This window comes from Symphalangus syndactylus, chromosome 5 (genome assembly GCF_028878055.3).
Source record: "Symphalangus syndactylus isolate Jambi chromosome 5, NHGRI_mSymSyn1-v2.1_pri, whole genome shotgun sequence".
Classification (NCBI taxonomy): domain Eukaryota; kingdom Metazoa; phylum Chordata; class Mammalia; order Primates; family Hylobatidae; genus Symphalangus; species Symphalangus syndactylus.
The window spans coordinates 151073188-151094353 of record NC_072427.2 but is presented as its reverse complement, the minus strand read 5'-3'; the positions used below and the strand labels follow the sequence as shown (position 1 = coordinate 151094353).

The window sequence follows — 21166 nt, the reverse complement described above, 5'->3', positions numbered from 1 at the left end:
GTCTCCTTTTCACACATGGACAGGTATTTCTCCTCTCCTATGTTGCTAACATTTAATTTAATTGCTTTGCTTCACAGATGCTCTGGGTTTCTTTCAAAAGATGCATTTTATAAGATTAAACATTTCAATTTTCTACAGTAAGTTTTCTCTCCAAAGAAATGATGATTTTGCATAATTATGCTCAAAGAGTTAAGTCAAATTTAAATTAATAACTTTAAAATACCGCAACCATAGTAAGAATGGCTCTAGGCTAGGACACATTTATAGGTAATAAAAAGAATATTCACCAGTTATCGGTTATGAAGTAGGTATTTAATAATGTTAGATGAATGAACTTGTTCAGTCACAATGCCATATCCTGTCTGATTTTCCTGTTGGTAATTAGAAGCAGGCTGGGAAGAAGAAAAAGCTAGTACAAAGCAGCAAAGCATTTTGTAAAGTTTCAAGGGCAATGGGTATGCTGGTAGAACCTGTCTGTAATGTTATCTGTTACAAAGAGAATCTTTATTTATAGAGCCTGGAAACCGTCAGTCTGAATCATCAAATTGAAAAGCTGTGTGGAAAATGAGTTTAAAGTCAAAATCCTGGTCTATATAAGGAAAATAAGGCTGCCTTCCAGACTGGTTTCAAGTTTTCTGATATAAATTTTAGTTTACTACAACAAAGTATAATTTATTTTGTTAGCATGAGTATAGTATCTGGAGGAAATTATATTTGGTAATAATAACTTCCTTGCCTCTACATATAAAGATCTCAAACCTGATCTTAAGAGCTTAAAAATGAACGAGAACTTCCAGAATGACAGAATAAGGAGCTCAGTGGAACTGGCAAAACTACATTTTAAAAACTAGTAGGCCGGGCGTGGTGGCTCACACCTATAATCCCAGGGCTTTGGTGAGGCTGAGAAGGGAGGTTTGCATGAGGCCAGGAGTTTGAGGCAAGCCTGGCAACATAGTGAGACCCCATCTCTACAAAAAAAAATAAAATAAAAATTACTCAGGCATGCTGATGCATGCTTGTAGTCCTAGCCACTTGAGAGGCTGAAATGGAAGGATTACTTGAGCCTAGGAGTTTGAGGATGCAGTGAGCTAACATCATGCCACTGCACTCCAGCTTGACACAGCAGGACCCTGTCTCACAAAAATTAATTAATTAAAAATTAAAAACTGCTGAAAATTATTTTAAAAAACAAACGTTTAAAGTCTCTGGAAATTGTACTAAGGGCATACAAAAAGTGGAGAAACATTCATCTAAGAAAACTTAATCTCAGAACAAGTCAGAGTCTGTGGCGTTTGAGTTACAAACTGCACCATTCCCCACATCCCACCAGGTCCGTATTATGAAGGCTCTACCTATGGGACATGTAGCCAAAAGACAGGCAGAGGGCTCCCTCTCCCTCAGGCTTCCAGACTGTGGCTAGTTTCACCCTGGGACGGACAGGCTGCTGGTGTTTCTCCTTTCCTTCAGCCCAGAGGTGTAGAAGCCGGCCTGGGTCCTGAGTCAGGCAGCGAGGCCGTCGGGAAGTGACTACTCACTCTCGGGGTTTTCCTTAATCCCGCTCCCCCAGTTTGTCGTGGGCACGTGTTCGCTCCGAGGAGGCGGCCGCGTGCGGACAGCCATGCATTAGGCAGGGCTCCCCTATGCGCCCGGAGAGAGGGGACCGCTGCCTCGGGCCGCCGCCGCCTGCCGCCGCTCGGGGAGCCCGAGCCCCAGCCCGAGCCGCTGCCTGCTCCAGGCCGGGGCGTCGAGCAGCCAGCGGTCTGACCATGTGGGGCTAGCCCTCGCCGGGCCTGGCCTGGCCTGCAGCAGGACCAGCAACATGGAGGCGGCCGTCGGCGTCCCCGACGGCGGGCACCAGGGCGGCGCGGGGTCCTGTGAGGACGCGACACCCATGGACGCCTATCTGCGGAAACTGGGCTTGTATCGGAAACTGGTTGCCAAGGACGGGTCGTGCCTGTTCCAGGCCGTGGCGGAGCAGGTATTGCACTCTCAGTCTCGCCATGTTGAAGTCAGAATGGCCTATATTCACTATCTTCGAGAGAACAGAGAGTAATTTGAAGCGTTTATAGAAGGATCACTTGAAGAATATTTAAAGCGTTTGGAAAATCCACAGGAATGGGTAGGACAAATGGAAATAAGTGCCCTTTCTCTTATGTGCAGGAAAGATTTTATAATTTATCGGGAACCAAATGTTTCTCCTTCACAAGTAACTGAAAATAATTTTCCTGAAAAGGTGTTACTGTGTTTTTCAGATGGAAATCATTATGATATTGTGTATCCCATAAAGTATAAAGAAAGCTCTTCTATGTGTCAGTCTCTCCTTTATGAATTGCTATATGAGAAGGTATTTAAAACTGATGTTAGTAAAATTGTGATGGAACTAGACACGTTGGAAGTAGCTGCTGAAGACAACAGTGAAATATCGGATTCAGAGGATGACAGCTGCAAGAGTAAAACTGCTGCTGCTGCTGTTGTGAATGGATTTAAACCTTTGTCAGGCAGTGAGCAGCTGAAGAACAATGAGAACTCTACTAGCCTGCCTTTGTCTAGAAAGGTTCTGAAGTCACTCAATCCTGCAGTCTATAGAAATGTGGAATATGAAATTTGGCTGAAGTCTAAACAAGCTCAGCAAAAACGTGATAATTCCATTGCTGCTGGCTTACAATATGAAGTTGGAAACAAATGTCAAGTTAGGTTGGATCACAATGGAAAATTTTTGAATGCAGTTTTTCAAGGAGTTCATTCTGAGAATGGACCAGTTTTGGTTGAAGAACTGGGAAAGAAGCACACATCAAAGAACCTCAAGGCACCTCCCCCAGAAAGCTGGAACACAGTGTCAGGGAAGAAGATGAAAAAACCTTCCACTTCTGAACAAAATTTCCATTCTGATATGGATTACAGAGGGCCAAAGAATCCAAGCAAGCCAATAAAAGCCCCATCAGCACTACCTCCTCGACTGCAGCATCCTTCAGGAGTAAGACAACGTGCGTTCTCTAGTCATTCTTCAGGGTCACAGTCTCAGAAATTCTCCAGTGAGCACAAAAATCTTAGCCGGACACCTTCACAGATCATAAGAAAACCTGATCGTGAAAGAGTTGAGGATTTTACCACTGCACTCCAGCCTGGGCGACAGAGTGAGACTCCGTCTCAAAAAAAAAAAAAAAAAAAAAAAAAAAAAAAAAAAAAAAAAGAAAGAGTTGAGGATTTTGATCACACGAGTCGAGAATCTATTTCAGCCTTTCCCCAGAAGAGCGCAGAGGGAAGCAAGTTATAGAAGAATCCCGTTTACTCTGTGAGATTCAGAACAGAGATGAACAGGCTTTCCCAGCCCTTTCCAGCTCATCAGTCAGTCAGCTTCTCAGAGTAGCAATCCATGTGTCCAGAGAAAGTCATCACATGTAAGTGACAGAAAAGGAAGCAGGCGGAGAATGGATACAGAAGAACGAAAAGACAAAGACTCTATTCATGGACATAGTTGGATAAAAGACCCGAACCAAGCACATTGGAGAATATTACTGATGATAAATATGCAAGTTTCGTCACCATCAAAGTCAAAGAAGTTAGAGTGCCCTTCACCTGCAGAACAAAAGCCAGCAGAACATGTGTCTTTGTCAAATCCAGCTCCCCTTCTAGTTTCTCCAGAGGTACATCTAACTCCTGCGGTGCCCTCTTTACCAGCCACTGTGCCAGCCTGGCCAAGTGAACCTAAAACTTTTGGACCAACAGGTGTCCCTGCTCCAATTCCCGTTTTGTCAGTGGCACAGACTTTGACCACTGGACCTGATTCTGCTGTATCCCAAGCTCATTTAACATCCTTCCAGTTCCTGTGTCAATACAGGCAGTTAACCAGCCCTTGATGCCTTTGCCTCAGACATTGAGACTTTATCAAGACCCACTCTATCCCGGGTTTCCTTGTAATGAAAAGGGAGATCGAGCCATTGTGTCAGACTGGGGAGGACCTACCTAAAGATAAGAATATTCTTCGATTCTTCTTCAATCTTCGTGAAGGCATACAGTTGTCCTATGTGGGTCCCACATTCTTACCTGTACCCTCTGCACCAGGCCTACCTGGCAGCCTGCAGGATGTACCCAAAGGTCCCTGTCCCTGTTTATCCTCATAATCCCTGGTTCCAAGAGGCTCCTGCTGCTCAGAATGAAAGTGATTGTACCTGTACTGATGCCCACTTTCCTATGCAGACTGAGGCCAGTGTTAATGGTCAAATGCCACAGCCAGAGGTTGGACTGCCGACATTTTCTTCACCTCTGGTTATCCCTCCATCTCAGGTGTCCGAAAGTCATGGACAATTGTCTTACCAGGCTGATCTTGAATCTGAGACCCCTGGGCAGCTTCTGCATGCTGATTATGAAGAGTCACAAAGTGGCAAGAATATGTTCCCCCAACCATCTTTTGGACCCAATCCATTCTTAGGCCCAGTTCCTATTGCACCTCCTTTCTTTCCTCATGTTTGGTATGGGCACCCTTTTCAGGGATTCATAGAAAATCCAGTAATGAGGCAGAATATTGTCCTGCCCTCTGATGAGAAAGGAGAATTGGATCTGTCTCTGGAAAATCTGGATCTGTCTAAAGATTGTGGTTCAGTTTCAACAGTAGATGAGTTTCCAGAAGCCAGGGGTGAACATACATTCTCTCCCTGAAGCAAGTGTGAGCAGTAAGCCGGACGAAGGCCGGACAGAGCAATCTTCCCAGACATGAAAGGCAGATATGGCATTGGCTTCCATCCCTCCTGTGGCAGAGGGAAAGGCTCATCCTCCCACTCAGATTCTAAACAGAGAGAGAAACTGTGCCTGTTGAACTTGAACCTAAAAGGACCATTCAAAGTCTGAAAGAAAAAACAGAAAAAGTAAAAGATCCTAAGACTGCTGCTGATGTGGTCAGCCCTGGGGCCAACTCTGTGGATAGCAGAGTGCAAAGACCAAAAGAAGAGAGTTTAGAAGATGAAAATGAAGTGTCTAATATTTTGAGAAGTGGTAGATCCAAGCAGTTCTATAATCAAACTTATGGAAGCAAGAAGTACAAAAGTGATTGGGGCTATTCTGGTAGGGGCGGATATCAACATGTGAGAAGTGGGGAGTTCTGGAAAGGACAGCCAAGCAGAAGTCGGGATGAAGGTTATCAGTACCATCGAAATGTCAGAGGACGGCCATTTAGGGGAGATAGGAGGAGAACAGGGATGGGAGATGGCCATAGGGGACAGCACACTTGATGGTTGTTGCCGAAGTATTTTCTAACAGAAACTCTTAGGTGGAATGTTTCTGAAGGCTTTAAAAAAATACAATAAAGTAAAAACCCCAGTTGGAACTCTTTCTTCTCCCCAGCTCCCTTACCTTCACTCCCATACTGGACAAGATATTTTGGATACGAGTTCAAGGGGGCAGGTTAATTCCTGGCATTGCCAGTTTTCTTCATTCGGAATCTTTATTTATCAAGTGACTGTCCCCGTAAAAAGTAGAAGATGTTTGTCAAAGTATTTTTTATAAACAGCTTAATATAAAACATTATAGATTTAGTGTTTGGCTTTTTTCCTTATAAGTTTATAAGTTTGTTCAAATGTTGGAAATGTGTGCTTTATAGTGTTTACTAAAGTGACAAGAAAATACACCATTTGACACACTATAGATTCCAAACATAACGTTGCACCAAATAGAAATGTGTATTTTATTATGCAATGACTTAGTCATAAATGGCCTCAAACAATTCTCAGCCTAAAACACTGTTGTCTTTTAAAATGCTTCCAACCCAAAGGCCTTTCATCTCAGTATCTGTCAAACTTGAATGTCTTCTCTTTAATATTCACATAAGGCAGCCTATTAACTGTGTCTTAGCAATGTTGTATATAGTTCTTATAATATTCATAAGGTATATTTTTGAATTTTGGTATTTGTTGAGATTGCATAGAAGAATAGTAGGAAATCCAATGAAATGGCTGTTTCCACCAAGAATGCTTAGCACTGGTGTAAATATTGTGGTGCGTACTTGAAAGAAATGTAGATGCTATGCATTTTGAAAATAACCTGCATCAGTTAGAACTGCAGAAGTTTTTTTAATGCCACTTTAACACTAATGCACTGACAGATTCTGAATATTTTGTGAGAAGAAATGTTAAAAATTTTTAGCTTGACAGGTTTCTAGAGTTATTGTGTGTGTTTTTTTTTCCCCCTTGCACCATTGGTTGTGTATCACTTTCACTTTACACTTGCATGTTCTACTTGTCAGGGCTGGAACTATTGTATAGAAGATAATATGATTGTGACTTCTAGTTCTTTTCTAGAGGATGCTGCTAGAAAATGGTTTTGCTTTGTATTTTACAGCTTGTTACCCTTAGGTAGGTAACATCTTCCATTCTGCTTTCTTCCAGTCTTTGCAGTATTCACTACAGGTTCCCTTTGCATGTTGTACTCTGTTCTCATTTGGAGGTTGAACTCTGAATTAACACAGTATTCATTCATGTTGTTTTGTAAAAATAACTGTAGCTTATATTCCTTATTTGTACATACCAATGTGAAAATCCACTCTGTTATTATGTTGAGATTATCTTCTGATCAGGAAGTTTGAGTACTATGCAAATAACATAGTAGTAATTTCTCTTTGCATGCCATGTGTAATATACCTAGCCAAAACCAGATGCGGTGACTTTTTTTATAAAGCAAATTACTTAAGAAAATACAATTCACTTGAATTTGACAAACTGAAACATGAGTTTTCTGGGTTCTCTGATAACCTATGGGAATGTTTGGATGCCAGCTGGGCTCAGTGAATCGCCACTGTACTGTAATAATGGTTATTTACCTCTGTGCTGTTTTAATTACCTAACGTCTGTGTAACTGCTGATTTGAGTAGTGATTAGCATTTAGATAATGTAACAGGATTTTAGAGAGCACTTTGAAAGATAACATTTTATTATGATGGTGCTAGGTAAAAAATTGTAAAGACTGGGACGGTTGTGGGGCAAACATTTTTTGAGAGAACCTATTGAAAGAATTTGTTGTCACCTTCTAAACTAGAATAGTTGTTGAAGGTACCGCTTAAGCCATTTTTTTCTTAACATTGGTGGCTCAGTTAAGGAATGAGAAGATAGAGGGTCCTCCACTTTCAGCTTATGCTTTTTTATGTAGGACTAGCTTACCTGATTTTAATGAAAATCACATTTTGATATAAACACCAGATTTGAAAGTTCAATGTGTTTGATCTCAGGAGTCCAAAATAAGTTGTTGCTTCTAGTGTCCTGCATTTTATTGACTGGGGTTTGATCTCAGCTTCTGAAAATGTTTAAAAATTGGAAGGAAATACTATTCATATCTTCACTGTCACTTTGTCTTACCTCAATTGAGTAACAGAATATATAGCTCCTGAAGGAAACACTGATTTGCTTTCTGTTTCCCATATTTCACCTCTAGGATATGATGGAAGAAGTGCTTGAAAGAGAATTTTAGCAGATGGTACTTTTCTCAGTGACCTCTGGAATAAAAGAACTGACTTTTGATAGTTTTAAAATTAATCTTTGCATGAAGGTTGGTTTCGCTTTTTTCCTTTAAGTTTGTTTTTAAATGTATTAATTAGTCAAGGGGATTTTGCCTTATGCTGAGGTCAAACTAAGGCTAAGCAAGCGTTTGTCCTTCATTTTAACTGTTTATGTCATACTGTATGTTGACATATTTCTTTATAAGAGAATAGAGGCAAAAGTATAGAACTGAGGATCATTTGTATTTTTGAGTTGGAAATTATGAAACTTCACCATATTATGATCACACATATTTTGAAGAACAGACTGACCAAAGCTCACCTGTTTTTTTGTTAGGTGCTTTGGCTGAACTTGATTCCAGTGCTATTTTCCCTTTGGTGTTGTGTATGTCTCTTCATTTTCTCTCAAATAAATCTTCAACTCTTGCCCCATGTCTCCTTGGCAGCAGGATGCTGGCATCTATGTAGTCCTCATACTGTTTACTGATAACCCACAAATTCATTTTCATGGCAGACCTGAGCTCAGACCCTGCTTTGTCCTGGCAAGAGTAGGTTTTCCCAGACCACAATGCCGATATATCTTATTTAATGCAGACTGTATTTTTGCAGTGTGTTGTTTCCTTTGTGACTCAAGGTTGAATTAAAATGCCTGTGAACTGCAAACTTGCTTATGATTGACTTGGTGCAATAAAGTTCCTTTCTAACCATTTCTGGTTTAGAAAACATTCAGCCATCCTAGAAACTAGCAATATTTATTTTGGCCTCTTTTGTTTTACCTTCATTTTTAGATGAGGTAAATGTTTTGTCTTTTACTTAAGGGTACTAAGCAAGGTCCACTCTAGTGTAGCTGAAGAGAATGCGTATTTGGCTACACTATTTCTGTTTACTGTGTTTTGCTTCCTACTTTATGTCTAAATGCTATTGTTTTTGTTTAAAATCCTAATAATGTCTCATTTCCAATATGTTATTTTCAAATAACTAAGGTTTTGCTACTGTTGTCAGCCATTTACTCTCCCACTAATTGGGATTATTTTTTAAAAGAGGTCTTTCTCCCCGAAATACAAGTTTTAGAAAATCTTAGAAGAGGAGTGGGTGCATGTCTTAATGCTGGGAAGCAGCAACTTTGGGGTTGAACTTACTTGAATGGGTTAAAAATTGCACTGTGTTACAGAGCTAGAAAATTTTATGTATGAAAAACGATAATAGCCTCACACTGAGTACAAATAATACTTTAAGAGCATGTGAAGATGTAATCATTTGTGTGTTACTTGTAAAAAAAACTATATATACGTATCTTTTCAAGTGTTAAAAGGAAACTAGTACTTTATATTCTTTATCATATCACTTTTTGTAAGTGTTGAATATATTCCTGTTTATTTTTCTATCTTCTGTTTTGTAGCCTTAAGAAGTGTTTCCAGAAATGCAATCTACCATCAGAGAATACTACAAACACCTCTATGCAAATAAACTAGAAAATCTAGAAGAAATGGATAAATTCCTCGACAAATACACCCTCCCAAGACTAAACCAGGAAGAAGTTGAATCTCTGAATAGACCAATAACAGGTTCTGAAATTGTGGCAATAATCAATAGCTTACCAACCAAAAAGAGTCCAGGACCTGATGGATTCACAGCCGAATTCTACCAGAGGTACAAGGAGGAACTGGTACCATTCCTTCTGAAACTATTCCAATCGACAGAAAAAGAGGGAGTCCTCCCTAACACATTTTATGAAGCCAGCATCGTCCTGATACCAAAGCCTGGCAGAGATATAACCAAAAAAGAGAATTTCAGACCAATATCCTTGATGAACATTGATGCAAAAATCCTCAATAAAATACTGGCAAACCGAATCCAGCAGCACATCAAAAAGCTTATCCACCATAATCAAGTGGGCTTCATCCCTGGGATGCAAAGCTGGTTCAACATACGCAAATCAATAAATGTAATCCAGCATATAAACAGAACCAAAGACAAAAACCACATGATTATCTCAATAGATGCAGAAAAGGCCTTTGACAAAATTCAACAACCCTTCATGCTAAAAACTCTCAATAAATTAGGTATTGACGGGACGTATCTCAAAATAATAAGAGCTATCTATGACAAACCCACAGCCAATATCATACTGAATGGGCAAAAACTGGAAGCATTCCCTTTGAAAACTGGCACAAGACAGGGATGCCCTCTCTCACCACTCCTATTCAACATAGTGCTGGAAGTTCTGGCCAGAGCAATCAGGCAGGAGAAGGAAATAAAGGGTATTCAATTAGGAAAAGAGGAAGTCAAATTGTCCCTGTTTGCAGATGACATGATTGTATATCTAGAAAACCCCATTGTCTCAGCCCAAAATCTCCTTAAGCTGATTAGCAACTTCAGCAAAGTCTCAGGATACAAAATCAATGTACAAAAATCACAAGCATTCTTGTACACCAATCACAGACAAACAGAGAGCCAAATCATGAGTGAACTCCCATTCACAATTGCTTCAAAGAGAATAAAATACCTAGGAATCCAACTTACAAGGGATGTGAAGGACCTCTTCAAGGAGAACTACAAACCACTGCTCAATGAAATAAAAGAGGATACAAACAAATGGAAGAACATTCCATGTTCATGGGCTGGAAGAATCAATATCGTGAAAATGGCCATACTGCCCAAGGTAATTTATAGATTCAATGCCATCCCCATCAAGCTACCAATGACTTTCTTCACAGAATTGGAAAAAACTACTTTAAAGTTCATACGGAACCAAAAAAGAGCCCGCATCGCCAAGTCAATCGTAAGCCAAAAGAACAAAGCTGGAGGCATCACGCTACCTGACTTCAAACTATACTACAAGGCTACAGTAACCAAAACAGCATGGTACTGGTACCACAACAGAGACACAGATCAACAGAACAGAACAGAGCCCTCAGAAATGATGCCACATATCTACAACTATCTGATCTTTGACAAACCTGACAAAAACAAGAAATGGGGAAAGGATTCCCTATTTAATAAATGGTGCTGGGAAAACTGGCTAGCCATATGTAGAAAGCTAAAACTGGATCCCTTCCTTACACCTTCTACAAAAGTTAATTCAAGATGGATTAAAGACTTAAATGTTAAACCTAAAACCATTAAAATCCTAGAAGAAAACCTAGGCAATACCATTCAGGACAGAGGCGTGGGCAAGGACTTCATGTCTAAAACACCAAAAGCAATGGCAACAAAAGCCAAAATTGACAAATGGGATCTAATTAAACTAAAGAGCTTCTGCACAGCAAAAGAAACTACCATCAGAGTGAACAGGCAACCTACAGAATGGGAGAAAATTTTTGCAACCTACTCATCTGACAAAGGGCTAATATCCAAAATCTACAATGAACTCAAACAAATTTACAAGAAAAAAACAACCCCATCAAAAAGTGGGCAAAGGACATGAACAGACACTTCTCAAAAGAAGACATTCATGCAACCAAAAAACACATGAAGAAATGCTCATCATCACTGGCCATCAGAGAAATGCAAATCAAAACCACAGTGAGATACCATCTCACACCAGTTAGAATGGCCATCATTAAAAAATCAGGAAACAACAGGTGCTGGAGAGGATGTGGAGAAATAGGAACACTTTTACACTGTTGGTGGGACTGTAAACTAGTTCAACCATTGTGGAAGTCAGTGTGGCGATTCCTCAGGGATCTCGAACTAGAAATACCATTTGACCCAGCCATCCCATTACTGGGTATATACCCAAAGGACTATAAATCATGCTGCTATAAAGACACATGCACACGTATGTTTATTGCGGCACTATTCACAATAGCAAAGAGTTGGAACCAACCCAAATGTCCAACAACGATAGACTGGATTAAGAAAATGTGGCACATATACACCATGGAATACTATGCAGCCATAAAAAATGATGAGTTCATGTCCTTTGTAGGGACATGGATGAAACTGGAAAACATCATTCTCAGTAAACTATCGCAAGGACAAAAAACCAAACACCGCATGTTCTCACTCATAGGTGGGAATTGAACAATGAGAACTCATGGACACAGGAAGGGGAACATCACACTCCGGCGACTGTTGTGGGGTTGGGGGAGGGGGGAGGGACAGCATTAGGAGATATACCTAATGCTAAATGACGAGTTAATGGGTGCAGGAAATCAACATGGCACATATGTAACAAACCTGCACATTGTGCACATGCACCCTAAAACCTAAAGTATAATAATAAAAATAAAAATTAAAAAAAAAGAAGTGTTTCAAACATATCTGAATGTATAAAATAAGAGTAAATGCCCTACATGGTGTGATGCTGCATTATATATAAAACTGTGTGCATATATTAAAAAAAAAGAAAAAAAGAGAAGATCCAAATAAATAAAATCAGAAATGAAAAAGTTATAACTGAGACCACAAGAAATACAAAGAATTATTAGAGACTATTATGAACAACATGCCAACAAATTGGAAAACCTAGAAGAAATGGATAAATTCCTGGACATATACAATCTACTATGATTAAATCATAAAGAAATAGAAAACTTGGATTGGGTGCAGTGGCTCATGCCTGTAATCCCAGCACTTTGAGAGGCTGAGGTGGGCAGATTGTGAGGTCAGGAGATCGAGACCATCCCGGCTAACACGGTGAAACCCCGTCTCTATTAAAAATACAAAAAAATTAGCCAGGTGTGGTGGCAGGCACCTGTAGTCCCAGCTACTCGGGAGGCTGAATCAGGAAAATGGCATGAACCCAGGAGGTGGAGCTTACAGTGAGCCAAGATTGCGCCACTGCATTCCAGCCTGGGCAACAGAGCGAGACTCCGTCTCAAAAAAAAAAAAAGAAAAAGAAAAAAAAAGAAATAGAAAACTTGAACAGGCTGGGTGCAGTGGCTCATGCCTGTAATCCCAGCACTTTGGGAGGCTGAGGTAGGAGGATCATTTGTGGCCAGGAGTTCAAGACCAGTCTAGGCAACATAGCAAAACTCTGTCTCTGCACAAAATTTAAAAATTAGCTGGGCATGTGCCTGTGGTCCCCAATACTTGGGAGGCTGAGGTGGGAGTATCACTTGAGCTCTGGCATTTAAAACTACAGTGAGCTATGACTGCACCACTGCACTCCAGCCTGGTCAACAGAGATCCTGTAGGAAGAAAGAAAACGAAAAGAGAAGAAGAGAAAGAAGAGGAAAAATAAAGAAAATTAAACCTAAACAAACCAATAATAAGTAACAAGACTGAAGCTGTAATTATGTCTCCCATCAAAGAAAAGCCCAGGACCTGATGGCTTCACTGCTGAATTCTACTAAACATTTAAAGAACTAATGCTAATTCTACTCAAACTCTTCAAAAAAGTTGAAAAGGAGGAAATACTTCAAACTCAGTTCTATGAGACAGCATTATCCTGGTATCAAAACCCAATAAGGACACAACAAACAAAAGAAAACCATAGGCCAATATCACCCATGAACACAGATGCAAAAATCCTCAATAAAATACTAGAAAACTGAATTCAACAACACATTAAAAAAATCATTCACCATGATCAAGTGGGATTCACATCCTAAGGATGCAAGGATGGTTCAACATATGCAAATCAATCAACATGACAGATCACAACAACAGAGAACCAAGAAGAAAAACCATATAATCATTTTAATAGATGCTTTAAAAGCATTTGATAAAATTCAACATCTTCTTATAATAAAAACCCTCAACAAACTGGATATAGAAGAAACATATCTCAAAATAATAAAGGCCAGATGACAAACCCACAGCTAATATCACACTAAATGGGAAAAAATTAAAAGCCTTTCCTCTAAGATCTGGAACAAGACAAGGATGTCTAGTTTCACTACCGTTACTCAACATGATACTGGAAGTCCTGGCAAGAGTTAGGCAAGAAAGAGAAATAAATGGCAAACAAATTGGAGAGAAAGAAGTTAAATTTCCTTTGTTGACAGAAGACATAATCCTATTTGTAAAGAAACCTAAAAACTCTACCAAAACTTATTAGAACTGACAAATTCAGTAAAACTGCAGGATACAAAATCAACATACAAAAATTAGTAGCATTTATATATGCCAAGAGCAAACAATCTAAAAAAGAAATCAAGAAAGCAATTCAATTTACAATAGCTACAAAGAATATATAATACAGAGAAGTCAATTTAACTAAAATGAAAGATCTATACAGGGAAAACTATAAAATGCTTATAAAAGAAATTAAAGACATAAAAAATGGACAGATATTCCATGCTCATGAATTGAAACAATTAATATTGTTAAAATGACAATACTGCCCAAAGCAATTTACAGGTTCAACATAATCCCTATCAAAATACCAATGACATTCTTCACAGAAATAAACAAACAAACAAAAAATCCTAAAATTTATATAGAACCACAAAAGACCCTGAATAGCCAAAGCAATCTTGAGCAAAAATAAGGCTGGAGGCCTCACATTACCTGACTTCAAAATATACTACAAAGCTATAGTAATCAAATCAGCATGATACTTGCATAAAAACAGACACATAGACCAATGGAACAGAATAGAGAACCCAGCTATAAATCCACACATTTACAGCTAACTCATTTCAACAAAGTCACCATGAACATAGAATGGGCAGTCTCTTCAATAAATGGTGCTGGGAAAACTGAATAAAGACTATCCAATTCACAGAAGAATAAAACTATACCACTATCTCTAACCACATTAAAAAATCAAATCAAAATGAATTAAAGACTTAAATCTAAGATCTGAAACTGTGAAACTACTAGAAGAAAACACTGGGGAAATCAGAACATTAGTCTGGGCAAGATTGTTTGTGTAAGACCTTAAAAGCACTGCAACCAAAGCAAAAATAGATCACTGGAATTACATCAAACTAAAAAGGGTCTACACAACAAAGGAAACAATCAACAAAGTGAAGAAACAAGTCACAGAATGGGAGAAAATATGTGCAAACTATCAATGTGACAACGGATTAATAATAAGAGTATATAAGGAGCTCAAACAATTCAACAGCAACAGAAAAAAAAAAAAAAAAAAAAATACAATCCAATTTAAAAGTGGGCAAAAGACCTGAATAGATATTTCTCAAAAGACATACAAATTGCCAATGGGTATATGAGAAAATGCTCAAAACCACTAATTTTCAGAGAAATGCAAACCAAAACCACAATGAGACATCATCTCACCTCAGTTAAAATAGCTTTTATAAAAAGACAAAGAATAATGAATGCTATCAAGGATGTGGAGAAAATGGAACCCTCGTTCACTGTTGGTGGGAATGTAAATAAGAACAGTCACCATGGAAAACTATGGAGGTACCTCAAAAAAAAAAAAATAGAACTACCATATTATCCAGCAACTCCACTACTGAGTATATACCTAAAAGAAAAAAAAATTAATATACTGAAGAGATATCTGCACTCCCATGTTTATTGCAGAATGAATCATAATAGCCAAGATAGGGAATCAACCTAAGTATCCATCCATGGATGAATGGATAAAGAAAATGTGGTTTATATACACAATGGATTATCCAGCTGTAACAAAGAATAGAGTCATGGCATTGGCAGCAACATGGATGGAATGAGAATTCATTATGTCAAGTAAAATAAGCCGAGCACAGAAAGACAAATATCACCTGTTCTCATTCATATGTAGGAGCCAAATAAGTGGAACTCATGAAGAGACAAAGTAGATCGGTGATTACCAGAGGCTGGGAAGGGCAGGAGGAGAGAGTGATTAAAAGAGGTTGACTAATGGGTATAAATATACAGTTAGATATAAGAAATAAGACCTAGAAGTGATAAGACCTAGTGTTCAATAGATCAGTAGGGTGACTGTAGTTTACAATAATCTGTTGTACATTTCAAAACAGCTGAAAGGGAATAGTTTGAATGGTTTCTAGCATAAAGAAGACAAGTATTTAAGGGGATAGATATCCCATTACCCTGATTTCATACGTAAATTTTATGTGAATTTATTAAATTATCACGTCCTGAAAATAATGTATATCGATTATGTATCAATTTTTAAAATATGTATTTAATTAAATACGTAGCATTATGCCTATAATATACAGAATTGTTAAATATACAATAGCAGCACCAAGAAGGCAGGTGGGAACAAAGCTATATTGGAGAAGGAAGTAACACCATATGGTAACTCAAATCCACAAGAAGAATCACAGTAAATAAGACGGTATATGTAATAAATTAAATATATAGATGCTACATACTTGTTCTCCCCTTTTTTCTATCAGCTTCTTTAAAAGACATACAATTATGTAAAGTAATAATAAAAATGTATAGTTGGGTTGGTAACATATATAGACATTATATATATAGCATAATATATAACAGTTGAACACCACAATCCAAAAATCTGAAATCAGAATTCCTCCAAAATCTGAAACTTTTTGGGGCTTTACATAAGGCCACAAGTGGAAAATTCTACTCCTGACCTCATGTGATGGGTCACAGTCAAAATGAAAGAGTATAATATACAGTTTATTCAAGGGAAAAAAGACTTTCCCAGGCCCCTTCAGCTGCAATATACATTTTCCTCACATGTCCAGATTCCCCCACACAAGCATGTCCACAAAGGGTAATAAAATGGCATATGTGCAGGCTGGATGTGCCAATGGCAGGTTCCTCACAATGCCCCACAAGAAGCCAGTATCTATGTGCATTACTGTGTTTTTTTCTTATTCTCTGCTCTACAGTATAAAGATACTGTTGACAAGGTCAGAAAGGCCTGCAGATATCACTGTGGATAATAGTGATAAGAAAAAAAGGAAAGCATTTATATTTATCTACAGAACAGAAAGTCAAGCTGTTATAGCAACTGGGCAGCAATGCTAAGTCTGAAATATCTTACAGAAGAGTATGGTGTTGAAATGACCACTATATATATGATCTGAAGAAAGAGAAGGACCAACAATAAAAGTTCTATGTTGAAAGTAATGAACAGAAGTTAATAAAAATGGAAAAATCCTGCATAAAGCTAAAAACGAAATCTTGTTCATGTATTGAAAGGATAGTCTATCAGCATCACAGAGAATCCATGCCACTTAATAGTATGCTGATCATGAAATAATCAAAGATCGTGATGAACTGAAAATCGAAAAGAATACTGAATGTTCAACAGGCATGTTGCAGAAATTTAAGAAAAGATATAGCATTGGGGGTCCATTCCAAGATGGCTGAATAGGAAAAACTCTGGTCCACAGCTCCCAGCGTGACTGACACAGAAGACAGGTGATTTCTGCATTTCCAACTGAGGTACCTGGTTCATCTCATTGGGACTGGTTGGACAGTGGGTGCAGCCCATGGAGGGCAAGCCGAAGAACAGCAGGGCATTGCCTCACCCAGGAAGCACAAGGAGTTGGGGGATTTCCCTTTCCTAGCCAAGGGAAGCTGTGACAGACTGTACCAGGAAAACTGGGACACTGCTACCCAAATACTGTGCTTTACCAACAGTCTTAGCAAATGGCACACCAGGAGATTATATCCCGTGCCTGGCTCAGCAGTCCCCACGCCCACGGAGCCTTGCTCACTGCTAGCGCAGCAGTCTGAGATCGAACTGCAAGGCAGCAGCCTGGCTTGGGGAGGGGTTTCCACCATTGCTGAGGCTTGAGTAGGTAAACAAAGTGGCCAGGAAGCTTGAACTGGGTGGAGCCCACCGCAGCTCAACAAGGCCTGCCTACCTCTGTAGACTCCACCTCTGGGGGCAGGGCATAGCTGAACAAAAGGCAGCAGAAACTTCTGCAGACTTAAATCTCCCTGTCTGACAGCTCAGAAGAGAGCAGTGGTTCTCCCAGCACAGTGTTTGAGCTCCAAGAATGGACAGACTGCCTCCTCAAGTGGGTCCCTGACCTCTGTGTAGCCTAACTGGGAGACACCTCCCAGTAGGGGCCGACTGACACATCATACAGCCGGGTGCCCCTCTGAGACAAAGCTTCCTGAGGAAGGATCAGGCAGCAATATTTGCTGTTCTGCAGCCTCCGCTGGGATACCCAGACAAACAGGGTCTGAAGTGGACCTCCAGCAAACTCCAACAGACCTGCAGCAGAGGGACCTGACTGTTAGAAGGAAAACTAACAGAAAGGAATAGCATCAACACCAACAAAAAGGATATTTAGACCAAAACCCCATCTGCAGGTCACCATCATCAAAGACCAAAGGTAGATAAAACCACAAAGATGGGGAGAAACCAGAGCAGAAAAGCTGAAAATTCTAAAAACCAGAGCACCTCTTCTCCTCCAAAGGAACGCAGTTCCTCGCGAGCAACAGAACAAAGCTGGATGGAGAATGACTTTGACGAAATGACAGAAGTTGGCTTCAGAAGGCTGGTAATAACAAACTTCTCTGAGCTAAAGGAGGATGTTTGAACCCATCGCAAGGAAGCTAAAAACCTTGAAAAAAATTAGATGAATGGCTAACTAGAATAAACAGTGTAAGAGAAGACCTTAAATGACCTGATGGAGCTGAAAACCATGGCACAAGAACTATGTGACGCATGCACAAGCTTCAGTAGCCGATTCAATCAAGTGGAAGAAAGGGTATCAGTGACTGAAGATCAAATGAATGAAATGAAGCGAGAAGTTTCGAGAAAAAAAGAGTAAAAAGAAATGAACAAAGCCTCCAAGAAATATGGGACTATGTGAAAAGGCCAAATCTACATTTGACTGGTGTACCTGAAAGTGATGGGGAGAATGGAACCAAGCTGGAAACACTCTTCAGGATATTATCCAGGAGAACTTCCCCCAACCTAGCAAGGCAGGCCAACATTCAAATTCAGGAAATACAGAGAACACCACAAACATACTCCTTGAGACGAGCAACCCCAAGATACATAATTGCCAGATTCACCAAGGTTGAAATGAGGAAAAAAATGTTAAGGGCAGCCAGAGAGAAAGGTCGGGTTACCCACAAAGGGAAGCCCGTCAGACTAACAGTGGATCTCTCCGCAGAAACTCTACAAGCCAGAAGAGAGTGGGGGCCAATATTCAGCATTCTTAAAGAAAAGAATTTTCAACCCAGAATTTCATATCCAGCCAAACTAAGTTTCTGAAGGAGAAATAAAATCCTTTACAGACAAGCAAATGCTGAGAGATTTTTGTCACCACCAGGCCTGCCTTACAACAGCTCCTGAAAGAAGCACTAAACATGGAAAGAACGACCCATACCGGCCACTGAAAAACATGCCAAACTGTAAAGACCATCGATGCTAGGAAGAAACTGCATCAACTAATGGGCAAAATAACCAACTAACATCATAATGACAGAATCTGATTCACACATAACAATATTAACCCTAAATATAAATGGGCTAAATACCCCAATTAAAAGACACAGACTGGCAAATTGGATAGAGTCAAGACCCATCAGTGTGCTGCATTCAGGAGACCCATCTCACATGCAGAGACACACACAGGCTCAAAATAAAGGGATGGAGGAAGATCTACCAAGCAAATGGAAAGCAAAAAAAAGCAGGGGTTGCAATCCTAGTCTCTGATAAAACAGACTTTAAACCAACAAAGATCAAAAGAGACAAAGGCGGCCATTACATAATGGTAAAGGGATCAATTCAACAAGGAGAGCTAACTATCCTAAATATATATGCACCCAATACAGGAGTACTCAGACTCATAAAGCAAGTCCTTAGAGACCTACAAAGAGACTTAGACTCCCACACAATAATAATGGGAGACTTTAACACCCCACTGTCAATATTAGATAGATCAACAAGACAGAAGGTTAACAAGGATATCCAGGACTTGAACTCAGCTCTGCACCAAGCAGACCTAATAGACATCTACGGAACTCTCCACTCCAAATCAACAGAATACACATTCTTCTCAGCACCACATTGTACTTATTCCAAAATTGACCACATAGTTGGAAGTAAAGCACTCCTCAGCAAATGTAAAAGAACAGAAATCATAACAAACTGTCTCTCAGACCACAGTGCAATCAAATTAGAACTCAGGATTAAGAAACTCACTCAAAACCACACAACTGCATGGAAACTGAACAATCTGCTCCTAAATGACTACTAGTTAAATAACTAAATGAAGGTAGAAATAAAGATGTTCTTTGAAACCAATGAGAACAAAGACACAATGCACCAGAATCTCTGGGATACATTTAAAGTAGTGTGTAGAGGGAAATTTATAGCACTAAATGCCCACAAGAGAGAGCAGGAAAGATCTAAAATCAACATGCTAACATCACAATTAAAAGAACTAGAGAAGCAAGAGCAAACAAATTCAAAAGCTAGCAGAAGGCAAGAAATAACTAAGATCAGAGCAGAACTGAAGGAGATAGAGACACAAAAAACTCTTCAAAAAAATAAAGGAATCCAGGAGCTGGTTTTTTGAAAAGATCAACAAAATTGATAGACCACTAGCAAGACTAATAAAGAAGAAAAAAGAGAAGAATCAAATAGACACAATAAAAAATGATAAATGGGATATCACCACTGATCCCACAGAAATACAAACTACCATCAGATAATACTATAAACACCTCTATGCAAATAAACTAGAAAATCTAGAAGCAATAGAGGCAATTCCTGGACACATACACCCTCCCAAGACTAAACCAGGAAGAAGTTGAACCCTTGAACAGACCAGTAACAGGCTGTGAAATTCAGGCAATAATTAATAGCCTACCAACCAAAAAAAGTCCAGGACCAGACAGTCCTGAATTCTACTAGAGGTACAAAGAGGAGCTGGTACCATTCCTTCTGAAACTATTCCAATCAATAGAAAAAGAGGGAATCCTCCCTAACTCATTTTATGAGGCCAGCACCATCCTGATACCAAAGCCTGGCAGAGAAACAACAAACAAAAGAGAATTTTAGACCAATATCCCTGATGAACGTCGATGCAAAAATCCTCAATAAAATACTGGCAAACCGAATCCAGCAGCACATCAAAAAGCTTATCCACCACAATCAAGTTGGCTTCATCCCTGGGATGCAAGGCTGGTTCAACATACGCAAATCAATAAATGTAATCCATCGCATAAACAGAACCAAACACAAAAGCCACATGATTCTCTCAATAGATGCAGAAAAGGCCTTCAACAAAATTCAACAGCCCTTCATGCTAAAAACTCTCAATCAACTGGGTATTGATGGAACATATCTCAAAATAATAAGAGCTATTTATCACAAACCCACAGCCAATATCAAACTGAATGAGCAAAAACTGGAAGCATTCCCTCTGAAAACTGGCACAACACAGGGATGCCCTCTCTCACCACTCCTATTCAACATAGTGTTGAAAGTTCTGGCCAGGGCAATCAGGCAAGAGAAAAAAATAAGGGTATCCAATTAGGAAAAGAGGAAGTCAAATTGTCCCTGTTTGCAGACGATATGATTGTATATTTAGAAAACCCCATTGTCTCAGCCCAAAATCTCCTTAAGCGGATAAGCAACTTCAGCAAAGTCTCAGGATACAAAATCAATGTGCAAAAATCACAAGCATTCCTATACACCAATAACAGACAGAGAGCCAAATCATGAGTGAACTCCCATTCACAATTGCTACAAAGAGAAAATACCTAGGAATCCAACTTACAAGGGATGTGAAGGACCTCTTCAAGGAGAACTATAAACCACTGCTCAACGAAATAAAAGAGGACACAAACGAATGGAAGAACATTCCATGC

The 21166-nt window shown here is 39.4% G+C and overlaps 1 protein-coding gene and 1 pseudogene across 6 annotated transcripts in view; one reads left to right on the top strand and one right to left on the bottom strand.

Moving 5' to 3' along the window:
* Window positions 1-21166, bottom strand: part of PARP11 (poly(ADP-ribose) polymerase family member 11) — a 62561-nt gene that overhangs the window by 23296 nt on the left and 18099 nt on the right. Inside the window, exon 1 of one of the 6 annotated variants that reach the window (XM_055281070.2) lies at window positions 9079-9196. The exons of the other annotated variants lie outside the window; for them this stretch is intronic. The gene's annotated coding sequence lies outside the window, so the exon portion shown is untranslated. Of the gene's footprint in view, window positions 1-9078; window positions 9197-21166 lie in introns of those variants that run through there. 6 annotated transcript variants of the gene reach the window in all.
* On the top strand, window positions 1820-5406 carry LOC129483518 (OTU domain-containing protein 4-like; annotated as a pseudogene).